This window comes from Penaeus vannamei, chromosome 10 (genome assembly GCF_042767895.1).
Source record: "Penaeus vannamei isolate JL-2024 chromosome 10, ASM4276789v1, whole genome shotgun sequence".
In the NCBI taxonomy this organism is placed as follows: Eukaryota; Metazoa; Arthropoda; class Malacostraca; order Decapoda; family Penaeidae; genus Penaeus; species Penaeus vannamei.
Window position 1 is genome coordinate 38,050,472 of NC_091558.1, and position 8,308 is coordinate 38,058,779.

General features: G+C 34.0%; 1 non-coding gene across 1 annotated transcript; it reads left to right on the top strand.

The window, feature by feature from the left end:
• Nucleotides 1-1,893: 1,893 nt before the first annotated feature.
• Nucleotides 1,894-1,965, top strand: TRNAR-UCU (transfer RNA arginine (anticodon UCU)). The gene has a single exon. It is a non-coding gene; the product is annotated as a tRNA-Arg (tRNA).
• Nucleotides 1,966-8,308: the final 6,343 nt, after the last annotated feature.

Here is an 8,308-nt window from a genome sequence, read left to right on the forward strand (position 1 = left end):
ATTCCACTACTTTTGTTTCTGCCTCTTTCTCTGGTGTTTACAATACGAAGGAGTATGAAGAAATTAGGTGTGATTTTGGATTTTTTGATTTGCTTGGTTGTTTGTTAGTGTTTGTACGCGTTTTCACGAGTTTATTTTCATATTTTTAATATGAAAAGCAAAGACTGGGAGGAGGAAGAGAGGACGAACTAGTGATCAAGAGAAATAAATAAATATCAAGACGGGGTAGGAAAGGTGGAAGGAAGGAAAGAGGCAAAAGAAACAATTTCTGTTTATCTTGCTTAGTGTTATCTTCGTTCCACTGTGCCTTCTTTAGATAAGAAATGCGAATTCACAGGAGAGAAGAATGATCTCTTTTTATACAGTAGCTAATAATTACCAATATGCACTTTCATAAAGATACTTACGTGGTTTGCTTAATGAAAACCACGTTAGCCAAGATGCAGACACGTAGTTTACCTTTACCTTCAGGCGATTTATACCTCACTGAAGTTCTTTCAAATTTCCCCGTCATTGGTAGTTGTAATTAACAATTCCTGTATTTAAGAACATGATTAGTTATGTTATCATTAGTTCCCATCATTATGCAACAATACTCATTATAATTCTTGTCTTCATTGCGTTCTCAATCGTACTGCTGTCATTATTTTTATATTAATGTGTCCATTATGTATTTCAAAAGCACCTGTCAATAGTTTTAGTTTACGAGTCTACTTTTATCTATACAAACTTGATGTTCACAGTCTTCAGTAACAAGTTATTACTACATCCCTCAACTACAAGACGAGTTACATTTGCCATATATTTTCCTCTCAAGTTCTTATCTAATGTGCTAATCATACCCGACGATGAACTATTTTCTCTAATTGCTGTCAGTATTTGATCCATTACACTATAAAATATTCACATGCATTTACAAAGTTTATGACCAAACATCTTTTCTCTCTCTCGGCTGAGCATAAAAAAAACAAAAAAAAAACGGAGAAAATGTTTAACAACAAAGGATTCAGTTGATTTACTTCATTATAAGATTAGCAAAGGTACGTAGAAACTATTTCCTTTTTGTGAACTATGTCATTAATTACCAATTATACGTTTTCTACTGTTTTCATAATTACTTTAATTGCTGCTGCCGTAATGATTATCACTGCTGTTATTATCATCATTATTGATATGATTACTAGGGGTTTAAATCAAAGAAGAGGAAATCTTTCCTGTTCTTCTCTCACTTGGATGTTCTTTCCAAATCCTTTAGATGTAAAATTGAAGGGACATATTGAGTAGGATTCACTGGCGTAGATATCTTGACTTTTGTATTATAGATATCAGCACAGTTGTCCAACACTCATCTAATGGATGGTTGTCGAGGAATAGGCATGAGATGAACGAATGCAGTTATATAGACTCATGAGGATATGAAATCAGTGAACAAATGGAAATATATATCTGAAATAGGTATGTAATGGAGATAAATTGTATTATTTGTGATCTAGGAATATATTAAATTATTACTGCTGACTCCTTTAACCACAAATTCCGACAAATAAAAGTAAACTTGCAAACAAGAGTGGAATACTTGTAAATAAACTATATGGCTCATTGGTAATTCCGAAATAGGTATCCTAATGGTAATGTCGATAGAGATCTGTGGAAAGGATTGATGATAGCGATAATAGTAACAACAGTGGGCTATTTGATTTTTCTAAGACTGGATATATTTCAGTGCAATGGTTTAATATATGACATCTAAGGTTTAATATATGATATCTTACTCTTTTTGTGAAAGTACACGCACACACACACACGTGTGTGTAACATAACATATATATGTGTAATATGAGTTCTCGTGAAAGCTACAATATAATTATCGTAAAATCAACATATATTGTTTATGTATCTGTTGTGTAGTGGTTAGCACGGTCGCCTTCTACGCGACAGACTCGGGTTCGATCCCCGACGGATACAAGACTAAGAAATTTTTTTTATGAATTTTTGTTTGCATCTCTATCTACTTACCAGCAGTTCCATTTATATTTTTACTTTTGTTTCTGTGTCTTTCTGTGGTGTTTTCAGTACGAAGGAGTATGAAGGAATTAAGAGTTTTTTTTTCTTCTTCTTTTTTTGCGCGTGTTCACGAGTTTGCTGTCATTTTGAATATAAGAGAAGCAAAGACTGAGAGGAGGAAGAAGACGAACAAGTGATGGAGACAAAGGAATAAAAACGAAGATGAAGTAGGAAAGGTGGAAGGAAGGAATGAGGCAAAAGAAGCAAAATTTGTTTTATCCTGCTTAGTGTTATCCACTTTGCTTAGAGAGAGAGAGAAGAATTATCTTTTTACCGTAGCTAATAATTATTTATATATATTGAAAGGTATATTGTTACTGTAGTTCACAGTGTCATGAAATATATGAGTGTTATTTTGGTCCGCAATTGCATACAAATACAAAGTAGACAAACCAGACAGTACAGCTACCAAGGTGTGAAATACTACTACTGTTGCTTTATGACAGCTGGATCCTGTGCTAATCATATATCTTCTATTTTGAGCCGTATGAGATACAATTCTTTACATTTCATCTTATACTGCGGTTGGGTATAAGCTGTTACTTCAATAGAAAATTATAAGAAATGTATGATAAAAACGTATAACAGGAATTCGAATGTACACCAATGACCATGAAATTAATGTTTATCGTTGACATGGAATATTCTCTGAAACTACTTTTAAGACGATCGTTCATAAGGGTTAAATGTACAAAACGGTTCAAAGATTAAAGCTGATTTCCAATGATGTTCAGAAATAATACTCGATATTTTAGGGATAGGCACTAGAGAGAGAGAGAGAGAGAGAGAGAGGGGGGGGGGGGGGGGAGAGACGCCAAATAGACAGACGAGGCGAGAAACTTTGGTCATTGATATGAAATTGGTAATATAAGCTGTCAAAATACAAAGTTGGTTTACAAACTTTATTTACAATAGTCACCAAATTATTTCTTTTCGATCCACCATATCTCACTTATTCTATTTTTTCTCTGACTTTCCCGCATTGCCCTTGTTATCATATTTGATATATCTATCATCCTCCCATTCTTTAGAAGGAATGGAATACATCTAGAGAGAGATATATGGAAAAAATTCAGATTGGCTATTATCATTAACATTTTTAGTACTGTCATTATCGTTTTAATCATAGTCGTTGTAAGTTATACTGTCATCTCTTTTATAATGTGTATACACTATCCCCACCATGATGGCAATAACGTTTATTACTGTTTTTCTAAATAGCATCATCATTATCATCGCATCACCATCACCTTCATCATCGTTATAATTATCAATATCGATAATAATATTGATTTTATCATATTATAATCATTATCATGACTGTTGTGATTATAATTATCATTATAATTTTTGTTATTACCTCTTGTAGTTGTACTCTTTTCAGTTTTAGCATTAGTACCTATTTTGTTGTCATAACTATGATTGATTTTATTGATATTACTGTTATAACTATAATTATTGTTATTATTATTTTTATTTTCATCATTATCATTCCTGTTATTATCATGGTAACAGCTGAACATCCCTTAATATTGGACAAATATTGAAATGGCTACTAAACTGTTGCAAAAAGTAACGAGTTGGGGAGAAATATGTTATAGAAAAATGGAAGAAACGGGACTGCATTATAGATATTCATTAGGAATCATCGGTGATAAGTCTTAGATATTTTGATTTTTGTAAAATGGATATCAGCATATAGTTGTCCCGTGTCCATCTGCTAATGGATGATTGTCGAGGTATATGTATGAGATGAACGAATGCAGTTATATAAACTTAGGGAATATGAAACTCAGTGAGATGAATAGTGTATTATGTTGGGAACGAATGTAGCTATGTAACCCTAAGAAATATGATACCAAATTGGATGCTGTTTCTGATCGAACTATATAGTATATTACTGCTGACTCCTCGAAACCCAAATTTCGAGAAATGAATGTAGATTCGTAAACGAGTGTCGTTACACCTGTAAATAAACTGTGTGGCTTACTGGTATTTTTTAAATACGCATTCTATTGATAATGCGTATTCATAACAACGATAATGGTAACTTCACTGGGTATGCCAACAATATATATATAAACATGCGTCTAAATATGTTTTATGAATTATTCTTTATCGTATGGAAATTTCCCATCAGTATATTGTGTTTTGTGTCTATTCTGCAATTTCCTGCCTTTATATAGACGTCTTTTTTCATTCACAAAACCTGGCGGAGAAACTAACTCCTGGTTCGTAGAAGTGCTGGAAATATGCGTTCCATTCTAGCTTTTAAAATGTCAACTCTTCATTTGGTAAAAGTATTTACAATAATATGGGAGTTAAATATGTCACCTTTCCAGATACATCTGCATCTCTATTTATCGGTCGTATTTACTGCACTTAAAAAGTCCCTTTTCTTGAGCTTTCATTTTCACGTTTCTTCCCTCTCTTCCTTTTTCTCTCTTCCTTTCTGTCTCAGGCGTCGTATTATTCCAACATCCTGAAGGCAGAATCGAAAGAGCTGACTTTTAGGGCTGACAATGACTAAATGATACGCGTCGGATAAGAAGACATTTCACATTTCAAATTCTTTTATATTTGCTTCACTCTATCTCTGTAAAAATACGGCCAAACACGCAGGGGAAAAAGGTATATTTATAACAAAGACGGGCTTTTCGTCAACCAAACTGCGAAGGCGACTGTTGATGTCGTGTCCTTTGCGTCACGCGGTCATATTATCTCTGACGATAAATAAATTAGTTGATTGAGAGTTAGATGGCGTTCGTGAGACAGGTGAGATGACTTGAGAAAAATAAGGAATGGAGTGAAAGCAGCACAAGAGATTTGCAAGATATTTTTTTCCTAATTCCTAAATTCTGGCGTAAGCCTGATCGTCTACGAATGGAATTTAAATTGCATAATATTGCAAACCTGATTTTTAAAACGCTTAAAGTCCTATTTTGAGAATTGTATACCCAATAAAACAAAGATCTAAAAGAAACAAGTAAAACGTTAGGGCAACGGGGTACCTGCGTGAAACCACCTCGTTCACTTGGCATGACGGGAACCGAACGCAGGACCTCCGAGTGAAAGTCACGCGCCTTACCAGTGCACCACCGTTGCTTGTGGAGGGTTGAGAATGATGATTGAATATTATGTTAAAGCATATTGAAAATAGTTCCTACTTATTTAAAACATTATTGTTTGATGTTATTGTGTGAGCTTTATTTTCCCTTTTTTATCCAATGAGGAATAATTATTTCTACAAAGAGAAACAATGGTAAGCCGCATCTTACAATCTATAGAGGATGGCGGTTCTAATCACGTAAAATAGAGGTAATCATTTTGCTGATGTCATTGGTTTAATATGCTATCCATTTGCTCGAGAAACTTCTATATTTGTCTTCCATACTCTAATCTTAGAAAAATAGATAAGAAAAACCAATTCATTCTGCATCACAGATCCAGAGAAACGGCGATTAACCTGCAGATTCTCCTTCGCTTTATTTGATTTCTCTCTTGTCATTCTTTCTCTCTACCTTCAACATTCCCACTTTCCTCATATCATTATTCAAGTTACGTTTACGCTGAATGGGTATTTTACCCGAATGTTAAACTGCATATTAGCAAGAATGTAAAGCACAGAGAACACAACATACTGGTAATAACATTACATTTATTAGATAAGTAAATAGATGTGCAAGGGATGACACAATAATAGGCGAAATTTACCAATAGGGAATTAAACCCAATTTTGTAGAATGTAACCTTCGCAGAGACTATTATTAGGATGCCATCGCATAGCACTTTATTTGCGCATCACAGCTGTCAGTGACCAAGAATCAAATGATTATGCTTTAGAGCCTTTTTTCTTCCTGACAACTCAGAGGATAGGAAACAACACTTAAGATTGTGAGGTAAAAAAAAAAAAAAAAAAATGCGTCTTTTGATTCCGTGGATTGTCTGCGCATGCGTGTTATTACCAAGTGAAAGTCGGAATCTCTCCATGATAAAGGTATCAACAAAAATTGTTGAAACTGTCTCAGACTTGTACGCTGTAAGAGCAATCTAACTTTTCATTTAAACTGCCATCGTTTGTTGTGCATTTGATCTAAACAAATTTCTAATCATAAACTTTCTTCATATATTGTTTTCTGCTTGTTGACAAAATTCCTAGTTCTGTTGACGATATTAAAAACTGTCATCAATGCTGTGAAATTAGTAATATTAACTGACAGCCAATAAAGTTGGTTTACAAATTTACAATCGTCACCAAATGATTTCTTCTCGATTCACCTGTATCTCTGATTCTATCTTTTCCTCTCACTTTCCTGCATCACTCTCGATGTATCCCTCATTTCTTGTTGCTCCCATTGCCATATTTTCTTTTCCCTCCCTTTTCTTATTTCCTTCGTCGCACCAGTGCCGCCTCGTGACAATCGCAGAGAAAATATGCATTGGCTTTTGGCTTTGATAATGCCGTGGCTTCCTCTGGCGAAAGCATCAGCAATGAACAGCGTTTCGGAAGAACTTCACATTGCAAATATCTGTATCTGCCGTTGTGGCGAGAAACATTTTACCTGTACTTAAATTGCGAATAAAATGGTGAAGAGGATGATAATAACATCATAATCATAATCAGAAGAAGAGGAAAATATAAAAAAAGAAAAGGAAAAGAAAAAGAGGCTAAATTTATGATCACAATAAGAAAAGTGATTATGATGATAACAATAAAGATAGTAATAATAATGCCAACAGTAATAACAAAATATTATGGTATTATTAATGATGATAATAATAATGATAAAATTAATGATAATGATAGTGATTAGAAAAATCAAGAAATAGAAAAATTGCTAATGATGCTAATGGCACAGAAGTATTGGAACTATTAGGGATAAATTGCATGTATTCGCTTCTAAGGAATACAAAATGCTATGTCTATACATTTACTCGTAAGAATGTGATACCCATGGCATTATCCTTTGTATAATTGGCAATTTAGTATTCACATAATATTTCAAAATCAAATGGTAACAGTGATCGCTGATCTCCACCCCCCCCCCTTCTCTCTCTCGTTCTCTCTCTCTCTCTCTCTCTCTCTCTCTCTCTCTCTCTCTCTCTCTCTCTCTCCCTCTCGCTCTCGCTCTCTCTCTCTCTCTCTCTCTCTCTCTCTCTCCCTATGCTAAGACGCAATAAACATCTAAGTGAGAATTAGTAATAGCAACAGAAAAATATGTTCATCAAAGTGAAATATGTTTAATGAGTCATACTATTTGGTAAAAATTTAGCTTCTCTTTTATGAGCAAAAACTAATTGAACATGGATTATGCTTGCAAAAAGACAATCTCATGACTAAGCAATTATGAATATGTATATTCTTTTTAATATTCGTTCGTGGTTTGCGTAATGAAATGCCACGTCAGCCAAGCTGCAGACACGAAGTTTACCTTTACGTTCAGTCGACTCATAGCTATTTGAAGTCCTTTCAGGTTTTCCCGTCGTTGGCATTGTTGTCATTGACAATGCCTGTATTGAATAACAAGATTAGTTATGTTATTATTTCACATCATTATTTAATACTCATTGTAATTCTTGTTTTCATTGCATAGTAAGTAATATTGCTGTCGTTATTTTTATGTTAATGTCATGATCATTATGTATTTCCAAAATACTTATGAGCAATAGATTTAACTAACTAATCTACTTTTATCTATACGAATTTGATATCCACGGAGTATGCAGTGGCAAGATGATGATATTTAGAACAGTAATATGGTTATTGTCAGCATGGTAGGGATAGTGCATAAATATTGTAAAAGAGATAGCAGTATTACTTATAACGACAATGACTAAAACGATAATGATGATACATATACTAAGAATATAAATGATGATGGTCATTCTCTGAATATTTTCTTTCTCTTTCTCTCCAAATCTATTCCTCTCATTCTTTTTGAAGATTCAAAATAATGCTTATGATGCGTATATCAACTATGATCACAAGGGTAATGCAGGAGAGTGAGAGAAAAAATAGAATAAAAGAGATATGGGTGGATCGAAAAGAAATTATTTGGTGACGATTGTAAATAAAGTTTGTAAACCAACTTTGTAGGCTTATATTGCTAATTTCATATCAATGACCGAAGCTTCTTATATCGTCTGTCTAATTGTAGTCTCTCTGTCTCTCTCCCTTTCCCTCTCTCTTCCCCCCACCCCCTTCTCTCTTCCTCTCCCCCCCATCCCCTTCTCTCTCTCTCTC